General features: G+C 37.9%; 1 protein-coding gene across 1 annotated transcript in view; it reads right to left on the reverse strand.

The window, feature by feature from the left end:
* The window catches only part of thrab (thyroid hormone receptor alpha b), a 153,478-nt gene that overhangs the window by 86,318 nt on the left and 50,480 nt on the right, over nucleotides 1-16,680 (reverse strand). The gene's annotated exons all lie outside the window — the stretch shown is intronic.

The following is a 16,680-nucleotide window of genomic DNA, read 5'->3' on the forward strand; positions in this document are numbered from 1 at the left end:
ACCGCCCTAGGCTTCTCTTCTTCTTCCCCACTACTTCGTCTTGATGGAAAGCTAATCTCCCTCATCCCTATACCATCCCCACAGCGAATAGGCCGTTTACAGGAAAAACGCAGAAAACTGTTAGCTAAGCACTGCTGCACCCATTTCTAAAAATGGGTTGGTACATCTTCTTCTACTATCATCTTGTTGAATTCCAGTGGCTGCAACAGGTATTAACATGTACATTCCTGAAATGTCTCAAATCAGCGGAGCATTGTCATCACAAAATTATAAGGCAATGGTAAGAACCTGAAGTTAAAAAATTGCTCTCAAAAACACACATTCCTTTTTTCTTTTCTTTTTCTTTTTGTTTGTTTTGTGACTAGCACTGCTAGGCGGCAGGTCTAAACCTCTGGGGTTAATCTTGTTATCTAATCTGATTTCAACAAGACCGTTTTGAGGGGAGGGGGTGATGTCGTAATGTTTCAATTTAAAAGAGGATGGATGAACTCGGATGTCACGCGGACTAAAGACAAAAAGGGAAAATCTGGGCTTGGGGAGTATGTAAATAGCAGGACTTGAAGACAGGTTTTTGACATGCCAAATTTGTGCCTGATTAGCTCAGGTCAGAGATCAGACCATCTGTTTGCTCAAAGGAGTTACTGCAAACTCCCACACTTGAAGAGCAAGTGCAGTATGACTGAAAACACTTTACAACTAATACAGTAATATTTTTACTTTACTAAATACATACTTTAAAAGCAGCTTTGCAGATAGCAGAAGTAGGCTACTGAAAAGCTCCAGGCCTAGTTATTACAAACTTGCACTTATTACACACAGCACTTAGCTCAATAAACAAACAAACAAACAAACAAACACATGCGCACATACAGTACATATATACATACACACACATTTGTATTTTTAGATGTTACAATAAATTTACCATAATGGTTCAGCTATTTTTTTTTGCAGTTTCTTTACAATTCTTCACATTCTTCATGCAAGTTCTTCACCTTCTTTGTACCTGTTATTAAAATAAATAAATAATAACGGTGTTTGATCTATTTAAATAGAATATATAATCTAAATGTACATAAACACTGTACTTAAGTGCATATTAATAGTAATAAATATACTTTTGAACAGAACACTAACTAAGCAATAAAGGTTTAAGCTAAATAGCATTTATAATATAGTAAATATATTTAATACATTCTTATTATTGTAGCATTATGATTTCTAGCTAACTAACAGATATGGACACCGAATTACTTCCTTTAGGTAATGTAATGAACTGAACTGAACTTGCATAACATTATTTGAAAGCCTAGAATAAAACTGAAACCAGTCAAAAATTAAGTGTTTGTCCAAAATAAAAATTTGTTTCCTCCGAAAGAGGCCCATTGTAACTTAGGACTCATTTTATATGATTATAAGCATTGCCTATAAAATATAAATGTAAATAAATCATATAAATTACATATTAATAGTAATAAATATACTAACTCTTAAATATACAAATTATTACAACATAGTGTACATTTCCATTTTTTAGGTTTATATGACATCATGGCCAATCCACTGCATTGCCCAGTCCCAATAAGTCTTACAATTATTAAAATGTAGCTATATTAAGAGAAGAGAAGAGAAGTGAGAAAAGTGTGGTACTTTGTCTATTCAGCAGTGTAGTCTAAATGCCAGATTCAGAGAAAGTTTAGCTTCCTTTGGGAAGACTAGGAGGGAAAACGCAGGGGCTCTTTCTTTAAAAAGCTTCGTCTCAAATTGCCAATAGAGACCTTGTTTTAATTACAACCCTGGCATGGATGCTCACTAGATATAGATAACAGATCTAAAGCCACCAAGTTGAAAGCCAACAGTATGAGCTCTCTGATCGCTGAAATAAATCCTCATGCTGTCTCCATCAGGGAGTAGGGTGTATATCTATCTGACATCCAAATTCATCCTATCCTGCCATGTCCAGGTACGAGATATGAGACAGTCCACTGTGCCTTCATGTTTCTTTGTTTTTTGTAGTTTTATGTGGGCAGTTCACATTGAAGGAAGGAAGGAAGGAAGGAAGGAAGGAAGGAAGGAAGGAAGGAAGGAAGGAAGGAAGGAAGGAAGGAAGGAAGGAAGGAAGGAAGGAAGGAAGGAAGGAAGGAAGGAAGGAAGGAAGGAAGGAAGGAAGGAAGGAAGGAAGGAAGGATGGATTATGGAAAATTCAGTCAATGGCTGGGAAAAAGTGAATTGAGAGACTACATGGAAAATATTGAAATGTTCTAAATTCATGTCATGCTACTGAACGATTTATGTGAACTGCTAAAAAAAACTAGAAGGCAATTAAAAATAAATTTAGGGACAAAGTGGCTAAGAGAAATTGCAAAAATGGCTCAAAAACATTATAAATATAAAACAATATATATTTCCAATGAAAAATATAATTTGTGACCATTCCATAATGTGTCTATATATATTTCAAAATTTTTGCTGAAAATAAAACACCAATGGAAAATGTCATAATGTCCATGTCTACTGTAAATGTGCATGTTTAAAGATTTCTCACACTGTGTTTAATTACATAGGCAGGCTGTTCTAATTTGGGCCTGTTGTTCTCTACATGTCCTGCCTTGCTTTCTGCCTGTACATGTTTTCTTCAGAACTTACAAGAATCCAAAAGTCTGATTTCTTTCATTTTGGGGACAATGAACAGCTATAAATAATATCAACACAAAGCGATGTTACAGATTTGCATGAAGCAGTTCTAAATTTGAATCACACACACAAAACAAAAGCAGGACAACTACAATGAGTAGACACTATCTGATGTTCTCTGCAGTTGATTATATGAACCATACTAACCTCACACACAACGAATGTGCTGAGCTTCATAATGAATGTGCACAGCAACATCAAACGCTTCCTAAATCCTGGCTGCAGATCCTCTACCACACTCAGCAGCTTTCACATAAACACACTGAGACAAGCAGCAAACATTCCCAACTGGCAGCCAATCAGAGGCTTGTGTTTGAATGAAGCCTGCTTTTACAGTGAGGAGTTGTAAAGTGCTCTATATAAAACACAGTCTGTCTGTCCCTCTCAAAGTGATTTAGTTGCTTTTTATTTTGATTTGCGCTTGTGATTACACACCTCCACGTGTAACAAGCCTTGCGCACACGCCCCTATGAACTTTATCACACATATGCCACATAAAAAATAAATAAAAAAAACATGAAAGCACACATGGTGTAATTATTTGTGTAATTATTTACATCTAATCAGAGGCAGGTTCTGGGTTTGCTCAAATCAGACACCAAATCTCTTTCCCAGAAAGCTTAAAGTGGTCAAAGAAGATAAAATGACTTTTAATATGACTTTTGGTCATTGTACTATAAAAGCATCCTTTAAGTTTTCCTTTAATTTCTTGTTAGTCCAAAAACTGCTTTTATTGAAACCGAGCTGCCAAAATGACTCGTTTCAAATTTTGTCTCAGTACGACAGTGTGTGACAAAAGACCGCCTCTGCAGAAGGCCGTTAGAATAAAATCAATGTTTACAATTTATTATGTCAGGTAAATGTATCAGGTCAATTTCATAATCAGTTCAAAGATGATAGATACAAAACATCAAATGATCTGGAATAAAGAGTGAAGATTCAAACCCTTGACATTCTATACATGACGCGAAGTGTTTTGCTTACACTTCGCATCACGCGCTGATCTGGGTTACAGAATCGTCCTGATCCTCTAGTTGCATTTCATCATATAGACAGAAACTATAGACAGATGGAAACATCTGTTAACAATGGGAATTTACATTCAGAGGTGACACCTTTTGGGAGTAGGAGACCATTTGCCTAGAGACCCACCTTCCTCTGTGTGCCAGTTATCTATAAACTCTTAAAAACCTTATTACCTTTTGTTTTACGTCTTTGGGAATTAGACCTTTGTACCAGTCGCACTGAGGCATTTCAAATGATACCAAACATGTGTAATACTGTATGATAATTATTCACATTAAACCATAAAGATTCTTGGGTGAATTTTGGTGATCTCAGAATGAGGGATGGGGGAAGAGGGGAAGAAATGAAGATTAGGATTGCTTAGGTGAGACTTGCGTCTCGAATGATGGTGCTAGTTTCACAAGAGATGTTTCACAAATGTTAATTTCCAGAAAGGTCCCTGTCCTCTTAGGGAGTGGTCGTTCCTCAACCAGTTCTTCCAGTTTCTCCAGCTTACACTGGCGCTGAGCCAAAGACGGACACGCTTTTAGGTTTCAGACATTTAAATACACATAATTTATAGATTTGTACATTATACATTTATAGTTTGTAAAATACACAATGGTGTCTATGGAAGCAGCAATAACAATCCATTCAAATATATTTGCTGACGTGTTTTATTCATATCAGATACACAGTGTAAGTAACTATAAAGTTTACGCTATTTTTCTCCCAGTTCACCAGCCACTTACTTTCATGTATTTCGGGAGAAACTGATGAATTCACGTGTTGTAATAAATCCAACAGACAGGAATCTCTGAACTGCGGCCCAAACAAACATGGCGGCGCCCATTTCACGTTACAGATCGAGATCATTTATAAAGGTTTTTAAACGACAAAAACTCACTTACACGTATTTGAGAATCGGAATAGAAGATAGTTGATGACATGGTGAACAATTTGCTAATATTTAGAAATAAAAGTGCTATATCTGTCATACAGCGCTATTTTGGCTGTGGTGAATCATGTGCCAAGCATTTTTATGATTGGATTCAGCAATTCCGTCTGCGTTTTCTGCATGGCCCTACAGACGGAAGACCATTGGACATCGTCTCCTCTCTCATGAACCACAAGTCTGTGGGAACAAGAGTTCAAGCATGAGTTTAACCTTTAGAACATAGTGTTCAGTCATCTGTCAGTAAGCTGTGAGAACGAAGGCATGTCAGAAATGATGACATGAAGAGTAGAGAAAACCGAACCCTGAGATGGGGGGGGAAGAGACTTTGAAAGCTTGTTTTGGTCCTACAAGTGACTGTTTGAAGCTCTCATGTTCATTTCATCATAAGAAACTAAAAATCACATACAAAATAAGACAGAACAAAGCAAAGAGTGTTAGTCTGTTCTCTAATGAGCTGATCTTGTGCATGTATTGCACAAGTATTGTTTGATTAATAATGCGCTTTGAGGATCATCCCAGAGTTTTGATCTAAACTGTGTGGGCTGCTTCTCTGCGGGAGACGCGTCAGAACCCGATCCAACTGGAACATAACGAATGTGCTACCTCCAGTGAGAGGTGTAAGATAAAGAGCGAAAAAGCAAAAGCAAGAGAGATAGAGAGCAACAAGCTTCTCTTGTTCTGGTTCAGGACCTTGTACTTTCCTCTTTGGGTCGATCCCAAACTCTCACAGCCAGGGGCCTTAAGCTCTTCAGATCATTCAAACACAAACAAGGACGCTCCTCAGGGACACCAGCACACAGCACACATCCTTTAGATGGCTCTTTTAAATATCTGTGGTTTGTTTGGTCTGGAGGATGGATGCGAAAGAGTGCATGATGGGAGCGAAAGAAGGGCCTGAGCATGTTGGCAAAAGAGAAGCTGTAAGGGAGCTGTACTTTTATGAGGTCATTTTGAATAGAATTTGTCAAACTGCGTATGCGTTCATAGCATTACACTGAGGACAGTTTAATGATTAATACTGCTAGTATAAGAGGTTGTTATCTGGAGGGTTTACAGCGGTCTGAAGTCATGGCATTACCAGGGGAAAGGGAAGGACACGTATGGGTCCATCTCCCCTGCTGTATTTTGCCCTGTGATATTTCCATCCGCCCACTCCCCTCTCCGCCTATGGTACATTCCACATCATAATGACCTTCCACCCTGACACCAGCAGCCACTAAGCCCTCCATGCTGCCTCTGTCTAAAGGACAAATATACACACATGCAAATAAACACCCAAATAACACCTTCGTAATCCACTACACAAACAGTCACAAATGCAGGGTCCAAAGTAATGCGACATCTCTAGAAAGCGATGTGCATGTGTAGATATACACACACTAGGGATTGTCGTGATACCAACATGTAGTTGATCATGAAAATTAACAATTATAAAGTAAAATACAGTTAAAATTAGGGCTGTAGTCAACCAAAGAAATGCTTAGTCGACCAAAGTCCTGTCCTGCACAACGATTAGTCGACTAAAAAAAATAAAAATAAAAAATAAAAATAAAAAAAAGACGCGATGTTTTGCATTTTGATTGAACATTTATTAAACAATTGTCAGAGCATTTATAAAACAACAACGAAAAAACGTTTTTGTTTTATTGACACCTGGGATCCCCCGCGAAACGGTTCTCATTCGCGCTTGAATAAGGCCGGCGACACACTGGCTGCTGGCGTGAGAGTCTCAGCTGCGTTGGGTGTCTGTTTTTATTTCGGTTCCCATGTTAAAAGGTTGGAGTTTGCACACTGCCTGCGTGAGACACGCGTCTCAGGCGCGGCTCGAGCCACGCGGAAAACGCGTGCATGCTAGAAATAGAACCGACGCCTGAGTGTTCCTGCAACAAGAGTGTTCTCTGGCTAGAGCGCAGAACAGCGGAGTTTGTATGAACCGAAGTGCATGCCTGAGCTTGTATTGCTGCTGTTGCTTTGACATTGTGGAAAATAGAATAAACAAAATGTATTAGACTTTTTACCCGTTATTATCAATCTAAATTAATCTCGTTTTTAATTTAGGCAAACTTAATTTCGTTTTTCTTTATTTAAATTCCGTTTTTTCTTTATTTAAATTTCGTTTTTCTTTATTTAAATTTAGTTTTTTCTTTATTTAAATTTCGTTTTTCTTTATTTAAATTCCGTTTTTCTTTATTTAAATTTCATTTTTTTCTGTATTTAAATTTCGTTTTTTTCTTTATTTAAATTTCGTTTTTTCTTTATTTAAATTTCGTTTTTCTTTAGGCCTATTTAAATTTCGTTTTTCTTTATTTAAATTTCGTTTTTCTTTATTTAAATTTCATTTTTTTCTGTATTTAAATTTCGTTTTTTTCTTTATTTAAATTTCGTTTTTCTTTATTTAAATTTCGTTTTTCTTTATTTAAATCTACCCTTTAATGTGTCAGTAATTTGTTAGTCAGAAAAATATTAGACTACCTTAAAAGTATTGCTTAATTAACAGACTATGTGCGTTTTATATCACTAGTGCAGTGTCCGTTCTCGGAGAATATAGCCGCCCTGCTCGCGTGAGGTGCGCCGCTTCCCGCTCGCGCTGTTCTGTAGTTTACTATTAATTCTGAACGTGTCGCGTCTCGCGTGTCTGTCTATATTGCACCAAATGCGACACTGCACTCCCTTGTGAAGTCGATTGGATGAACGGTTCTCGAAATAATCAAAATGCAAACGGACAGACAGACACATAGAGATTACTACCTATATTCCTTACTGAGCGCGAAGCAGCAGTGCAGCCAGCCACAGGTGCGGTTCCCGAGTGTTCTACGTGGTGCGCTAAACTGTGGCGCTGTTACAAAATAGCCTAAATTAAAGCATTTAAAGTTGTGGATAAAACATAGGCTAATTATATTTAGAATACAGTAATATATAACTGCTTATAAAGGAATAAATATCAAGGAGTAAATCAATGAAAATTTCTTTATTGGTGAAAAAAAAAAAAAAAAATTATGCGACTGGTCGACCAATGAGAATGTCAGTCGACCAAGACGGCATCGACCGATTAGTCGACTAAACGACTAAAGTTGACAGCCCTAGTTAAAATCCAAAAATATTTTATACTAACAAATGATGCAATATTTAAATACACAACAAAAACTTTTAATATTAACAAATTAAATAATTTAAATATAAATATTAACAAATGACAATATTAATAAGTTAAAGTAAAAAAATGCTATTAATACACCAGCAAAACAGTTATTAATATATAAACAATCTAAATAAATAAAAATGTACATATTACTATATCAACTAATTAAATTAAACAATATATAGTTTAATACCACAGTAAAAATGCTAAATATTAATATAAATACTGTATTAATTATTTAAATTATTCAAAAAGAAATATTAACAAATATATTTTAAAAATCATTAAATATATACATGTGTGTGTGTGCGCGAGTGTTTATTTTTCACTGCATGTCTATTAGATACAATGCATTCGACCAAATCAACAAACATATTGACCAAATTAAAGTGCATTTGACATCCCTAATGCACAAACATGAAATAACAGATGAATCATGAGCTATTTATCCCATAGAAGCTCAAGTTTAGTCATTGTAAAGTCCCTTTGTGTGGCTTGCATATGCAGTTTCATGTGTGTATAAAAACTCGGTCATGGTGTCATTACAAGGGCATGGCTCAGGCCCAAGTCAAAGAGCTGATTCAGCCGAGGAACAAATGCATAATGAGCAGCAATCAAAGAGGAGGCAAGAGAATGGGCAGAGTATGAGCAAAACAGCATAACAGACAGAGATAGTGTGCATGTTTGTGTGAAGGAAGAGACAAGGCCATGTTGAGTAGCAAGCCACAGCTGGGCAGCTCTAGGCCGCGCGTAGGTTAGCTCAGAGTTAGGGGCAAGGCGGGGGGGGGGGGGGGGGGGGGAGGGGGGGGAGGACAATGCAGCCAGGCTTGTCAAAAGTCAAATTTATGGCCGGTCGTCCAGCGAGCAGCAATGTGGCTTACAGTTCTCTCGCACGGGGGATGGGAGAGAGACTGAGACCGACAGGCCGTTTGTGTGTAAATGTGTCGATTGTGCTCATAACGGAGAGAAGAGAGAGTGAAAGACTCTCAGAGAGGAAGAGAGAATTTGGGGGTTGTGTGGTTGGACCAGTTTTGAGTGTCTCTGCTGTGCTGGCACGAGATAAAACTACTTGTAAGTAACTACAGCTAGATTTTTTTTTTTTTTTTTTTTTTTTTAAATACACAAAGCAGTGAAAAGCATAAATAAAATCTCACCCGCTGTTTGGAAGTACCCTTCCCCCAGCCCTTCATCAAGGTCATTACTAAAGAGTTATTGACAGGAAAACTGACTGGCTGATTGGAATAGTAAATCCCTGTTTAGCTTTTCCCAATGAATGTACAAGAAACAGACAAAGCTGCTAATTAATCCAGTTACAATCCAGTCTGCTTTAAATACACCTTTGTGTGTAGAGATGAAGTGTGCTTAAATCTGAGCTGTGGTCAAAAATAAGACTAGTCTTGCTGCGATAGTCGGTGTCCAGCCGCACACCTGTTACATCACTTGCCCACTGAGACACCCCAATCGAGTTACGAGAACAGACAGTACGATAGTGACTGAAAGAACAAGATTGTGAGTACATGTGGCTGAAATGGCTCATGACCATAGGTGATTGGTAAACTGACTGTTTTTCATTACAATATGCTAATTTTAAGCTCCACTGAAATCAACTACAAGTTTTTGTGGCACATGGGGTTGTTGCCAATACACATGCTCAGGTTTCATGTCAGTTTGGATGCTGTGGGACGCGGCAGCAGATTCTAGGAAATGAGGCAGCTAGTGGTCGACCGATATTGGTTTTTTGATGGCCGATGCCGATATCTTAGAGAGCAGGGTGGCTGATGGCCGATATAAAGCCGATATATTTTTATATATATTTATTGTAATCAACATTTAATAAATTATAAATAAATTAGAAAACAAATCTTTTACAAAACATGCTTTTATACTTTAGATGGCAACTTCTTGAATCTGCAATCCTATTACAGTATTTTTCACAAAGTAATTGTTTAGAAATACATGAATATGTGAATAAAAAGAAGGTAAACACTGTAACAGGGCACTCAGTAATCTGGTCATTTCGTGCTGGTAATCATATTTTTTCAAATAAAGACAAGGCAACGCTAATTTTACATACAGCACAGTGAAAACGATATGAATATGACACAGTTGGCAACTGGATATATCACAGATATGAACATGACACAGTTGGCAACTGGTTATATACCAGCATATTTTAAAATGAAGGATTTAAAGTTTTTCGATCGCGTCTCCTGTGAAGCTGATCTTCTGTTCGCATTCACTCACTTCACACGGACCGACCGTCACTCGCAGACAGTAATGCACACTTCACAGCTGGATTCGATTAAATCTGCAAGGTCTGTGAAATAAATGTTTATTAGATATTCAGAGATTTGTTTAAATGACAGATGCGCATTTGCTGAATGTTGACGGCAAATGAGAAAGTATTTTAGCCTGATTGTTTGCCTATAAGAGCATCTGCCCTCTACACCAGCATCGTAACTGAAACAGAGCCTCATAAGTGTCCAATTTGGAAAGTTCTTCATAGTCTCAACTCAAATAGCACTTTTCACTACTTACACAGAGCTTATCATTCTGCAATTGCCTTCCTTGGGAAGGATACATACAATGCGATGGGAAGGATACATACAGACACAATTTTATGTAAACAAGTCTCTTTGAAAGCGGCAGAATTAAAGTACCAAACTTTTGGAACAACCTTTGCTTTGGGAGTGCACCTATGTCTCCAGAGGTTTTGGATCAGACCTTTATTCTCTTAGCTCTTTCTACTAGGGCCACTTTCCTGCAGAGTTTAGCACAAAGACACCAGCCAAGAAGTCTCTAGCATCCTCAAGACCTTGATTAGCTGGTTCATGTGTGTTTAATTAGGGTTGGAGCTAAACTCGGTTTCACGAGTAGGATTAGACACCCCGGTTACACATTGTATGATTTTGGGCTGTACCCGACGAAAGATGACCAATCTTGGCGATTGGTTGTGGCTCCTAAACAGTGGTCCTAAGTCATACAGTGAGAGAGGTTCAAAGATGGCCTTTGTCACAGTCTTGTGACCAAAGATAGCCTGCAGTTATTATCTGACTGTGTCAGAAATTTAGCATGATCATCTCAGTTTGCTTGTGCTAAAAAATATATCTATTGACTAGCCAATAAAAAAGCAACATAAATGGTGTATTGATCAACTTGACATGGCACTAAAACTACCTGCAAAAATTGGCATGCCAAGTTGGCCTCTTTTCCCTGGCCATGACAGCACATTCTCCTCTTTCGCTTCAACTTTTTTCAGCGCACATAAAAACCACAAAGTGCGATGTACATACATGTCGTACCCAAGTTTGTTAGATTCATGTCGTACAGTGTGATTTGTAATGATCTTATAGGATTGCCGAAATCGCACAGCTGTAGCAGGCATTACTTGGTCAAAAGAAAGGAACACAGGGACAGAAAGTTTTGATGACTGATAGCTGCATTATCTACTCTGGTTGCCATGCTATTTTTTTTTAATGAGGCTAGTCACTACCAGGGGATGCTTTAAGTCTGTCCTCCCTGTCCAAACATTTTAACCTATGTCAACAGGGACGCCTGCAGTCCCTCAAGCGACCAGTCTTCCTCGCACCCCTCACTCAAGCCGCTGCGTCAAGCCCAATCATCTTCCTACCACAGTGATGAGGACAAGCAATGCTGCAAACAACCCAACTCACATCAGAGAACGTGAGAACACCAGCGATTTCCTCAGTAGATGTCCCTGGCCCTGTGTCATCTCCTTGATAGCTGTTCCAGCCTGCCTTGTGTCGAAAGAAAATGAAAAAAACACTCACATCCATCGCTGTCACCCTGAGTGCATTAGCTCTGCTTCACTAGGCCACCCTATTAGATGGTACACTTTCATGACTCGCCTCTGGGAAGCATTCACAGCACCCAATAAAAATCCATGCTCATTCACACATCCATACCAACTAACAAGGTCAATCAAGGTCATGTGACCATCACCATATGAACTGGAACTTCAAAATCCGCTATCCAGTACACACATAAGGAAGAAAAGGAAAAGATGATCGACAAAGGAAGGAAGGTGAGTTGGGAGGGACAGACAAACCGAACTCTATAGAGGGATTACTTTGACGGGACCAAGGCAGTCGATGAAAAGGGCCAGCAGAGTGAGCACAAAAAAATGGAGAAGATAAGCCTAGTATAGAATTAACAGCGCCAATTCCAGCTTCTTGGGGGCATGAAGTTACTGACATGATTCTGACTTTTTTTTTACATTGGTTTAACTTCATACAGGATTCAAGTTGATAAGTAGTGGTATTAGAAAACTAAAAGCCACAAAAGACACTGTAAACATTGATTTCATAGTCAATCCTTAGGGTTCAAGAAAACAAACGAACACTCTTTTGCACATGTGCACAAGTTGTGACTACTTGGGCGTTCAATAGAACTCCCCTTGGATCGACAGAGTATCAATTGACTGTTCCATGGAAAAGAAAGACACATATACGCACAGCACTATAGCATAGGCTACTTGTTTCTGTGAGTGCAAGTGTATAGGTTCAGCCATGGGGACATGGTTTAGTGCTGACGCCGGGCATTCAGATCCCATGGCTTGTATTCCAGGGTTGGAGTGTGATAGCCAAAAAAAAAAGGTTTAAAGGGTTCACAGAAAATTTTAATTCTATCATTATTCACTCACTCTCATGGCAAACTTAAACCTTAAAACATTTTGATAAAAAAATACAGTAAAAACAGTAATATTGTGAAATATTATTACAATTATATTTCAAATATAAATATTTCTATTGTAATATATTGTTAAATGTAGGGATGAACCGTAAGTGCATCCGGAAATGGCATTTCCGTTTTTTGGCCGAAAGAGAAAAATGAGAAAATACTTGGCGAAAATATATGCTGCCTGCCCCCCAGTGTTCGGCGCTCAGGTATCACTCTCGCACTAGCCGTTATCACTGCGTCGTGTATGTGACGCTCCGCTCAATATTTTGTTCAAATAATATAAAATAGCCCTACTGTGCTGCATCATGGTGTGAAATAGCCATGCTGGGCAACACTGGAAAAATGACGTAACCCTCTCGCGTTCACTGATCCGCTTCCCCGCTACGCTCTGATAATAATAGATAAAAAAATGAATCTGTTAAATCTGATTCTGTTGCATAGACCTGGATAAAGAATAATATATTTGTGGCGAGCAGGACGAGGTTGAGGGCCGTGGGAGAGCGGCGCGAGGCCAGTGGCGTGATTACTGATGAGCGACACATGCGCGACGCACCAGTCTCGTATCTCTCACGGAGGAGCGGAAGCAGGAGAAGCGACGACAGTGGAGATCGAGAGAGGCCAGGCCTGGACTATTTTATTTAATGTTTTGTTTTATTATGTGTGGCGGCAGTCGACCGTGAGGGACTACCCTCTTTACTTTCGTTTTTGTATTTGTTTATTTATGTTATTATAATATGTTTCCTGGTTCCCACCTCCATCCCATTACATCTCTTGTTACAATATTGATAATCAATATTGATATATTTTCTGTAAAATTTTTGGCCAAGTGCATCCAGAATTTCAGCCCAGAATTTTCATTTTGGTAATTTATTCATGTGAAGGCAAAACTGAATTTTCAGTAGCCAATACAGAGTCTTCAATGTCACATGATGCTCCAGAAATCATTGTAATATGCTGATTTGGTGCTCAAAAAAAAAAAAAAAAAATCGTATTCTTATTGTTAAAAACTGGAATACATATTTTTCAAGAATCTTTGATGAATAGAAAATTCTAAAGAACATTTATTTGAAATCAAATTGCATGATGTGACTGACACTGATACATTTATGCATCCATTTTTAAATAAAAGTATTATTTTTCCCCCAAAAAACTAACTTTTGATTGTTTTCAAGTTTTTTTATTTTATCTTTTTATTGTGCATTTCCACTATTTACACATATACAGTACATTACTTTTGCCACTATTTAACATTTAAGGTTCAAAGTTAATCTTTAAAAACACTAATAATTTAAAAACAGTTAAATGTAATCTTTAGCTAATCTCTAACTGAATATCCATTATTCATAGCCTACTGTGCATCATAATGTTGTGATGCATCACTGGTAGCTTTTAAAACGACTTTAGTTTTTTTTTTTTTACTAAATAGGGTATCATTTTAATATAGACCATAGGAAAGATTTTAAATATTAATGCATCCCTTCTTAATTTTCTGTCGTTTCATCACACAAAGCTATCATTTCACTTCAGAAAACTCGGAATATAGTGCACAAGTCATCTTGGACTACTCTTATGAGGCTTCTTTTTTTGCCTCTGTGGGGTTTGACATGGTCAGAATAATATGTTGGTGGGAAACAGATGCTTGAAGATTCTCCAATAAACAGAATTTTGAATTCTGAGTAAAATATATTCCTTTAAGACACTTTACTGGCCTTTAGACAGATCACACTGAACTTCTGAATGAAGACCATTAATCCATCCAGTTTGACATTTTAGATGCTTCTTTATTTAACTCTTGTTCTTGGGATGTGTTCAGTGATGTGGCACAAATCCTCCATTTGCAATGTTTATTGGAGCTGAACTGCTGACAGCATCCTTGTTGGCATGTAAGATGTTCTCCTCTTTACAAAAAATGTGTTACTATCTTGCAACGTGTCTGCGAAATTTTTTCGTTTAGACTCATATGAAACCAGGTGGCACCAGATTTTCTTCCATGCCAAAGTTCTCGCCTAAATACCTGGCAGAATGCGTTCCATTCTATATGCAGACAGAAACACAACAAAGTGAGCAGAAAGAGAAGATGACCAATAAGGACTGAGAGAAAAAGCACATTTATTCCCGTCACACCATACTCCTTTCAAAACATGCAGTCCAAACCAAACCCATAACATAAGCCCGTCATGACACCCAACTGGCTAAACTGTGGCCCACCAAGAGCTTTTTTTAAACACACTGACAATACATCCTGACTGTACTGACAGGCTCCTTGCACCTACATAAATGTATCTGTAAGAGTGTGTACGTCTATGTGAGTGTGACAGTACATCACACTACACTTGTCTATGTGCCTGTTCTCTGCAGCTCCATGTGACAGTCTGTCACGTGCCGTAAAGCAGCACACAGTGAGAATGTGCGAAAGACACCTAAAGCGTGAGTGACAGAGAAAGAGGGTGACAAAAATAAGAGAAGCGTATACACTCTCCAAGCTGTGAAACCAAAACCAAATAAAAAATAAAAATAAAAAACAGCTCTGTTCTCACCTCATTAACATTCGCTGACAAGAATGCAGAAGGTCCTTCAGGTCTCGCTCAGCCTATAGAAAGAAACGCTGTGTTCTGCAAAGCTGTCACTTTCAAAGATGCATTTTCTCTCTGTGTGTTCTACAAAGGCTCAGTTCCACAAATGGCCGATTTGCAACATGATAAATGTCCCCATTAAGATGGCACATTATAATAGCACGTATCCTTCCTAAGGCACGAGTTGAGGAGCATTAGTTTTACAATATTACTCAAGTACTATACTAACAAAATAAATAGTTATGGATACACAAATATATTAATATTCTAGCCGATTACAATAAGCTTTTAAGTATTCTCATGTTATGGCTCAGTAAAATGGCCAATATTGCAGTTCTATTGTATGTTGTCTAAAGGAATACTTAAGAAATTACAAAAAAAATTAATGAAGAGAATGTAGGCATTAGATCATTATAATGTACATTTTGACAAAAAATGGATATTCACTTTGAGATTGTCTAAAGACAGGCATGTGATCAGCTAAAGACAAAAAAGAAGGAAAACCTTATTTTATTTTATTTTATTGTATTTTATTTTACTGGACAAAAGTAAAATTACAATACTAACATGTATTATTGTCTTAATTACTTTGCTTTAAAACGTTAAACCATTGTTAAACCACAGGGAGACCTTAACGCTTCTTTTTTGTAACCAACAGATTTATAAACAATTCTCATTACAAATTTGGGAAGATGTTGCTTTCACAATTGCAAATTATAAGCAACTCAAACACACACACACACACAGCACTTGCAGAGTAGCATTTTCAAATTAATCTAAACAGCTGTGCTTTACTCAGACTATATATTTATATAACTACATCACAACTGTTCCGATTTGATGATAACACTAAGAAATCTCACATTCTCACAACCATGCATTGTCAAAATTCATTAACACCGATTTTTACGCACATTTTGCCATTGCGCGATTTCAGTCATCAGACAATAACCAATCATACTTCTAACACATTACCTCCAAGACTGATCCGTCCCCTAGAACAGTATGGAAAGAGTGAGTGTGTGAATGACACAAAAAACAGAGATAAGGATGTTGATCACATTGACACACCCACATGTGTGTGTACACAGATCTGGCTTTAGTTATGTGTGTACACTGTGTACTATATGTTCAAGTAAAGACGTTGTGATGCCAGGCTCTGCCTGCATCGCCCAAGCTGTTTGCTGCCCCAGTAACACCGAGTGGCGGTCTGTGTGCCATCACACATCAGTGAGGAGCCTTTGTCCAGAGCAGAATCAACACCAGCGAGTGTACAAGAAAAAAAACAAAAAAACAGTGAGGGTCTGTACGGAACTCAGTCACAAAACAGTCTTTGTTTTTAAGCAAGAGGTTAAAGCCACTTCAGTGAGATGTGTGATTAAAAAAAAGAGGGTGAGGGAGCAAAGAAAAGCTAACATATGAGTTATGAGGGCCATAAGACTGTAAAAGTGTTGCTTTACAGATCCCCTGAGCCAATAACTAGCTGGATCTCTCTGAACTCACCAGGGGGAACGGAGCAAGTCCTAAATGTTGACCATGTTGGACTTCACACATTGTATTTTTGGGTGCAATGACATGACATGACATGACATGCAAAGTGCCATTTTATG

This window comes from Rutilus rutilus (assembly GCF_951802725.1).
Source record: "Rutilus rutilus genome assembly, chromosome: 16".
Classification (NCBI taxonomy): Eukaryota; Metazoa; Chordata; class Actinopteri; order Cypriniformes; family Leuciscidae; genus Rutilus; species Rutilus rutilus.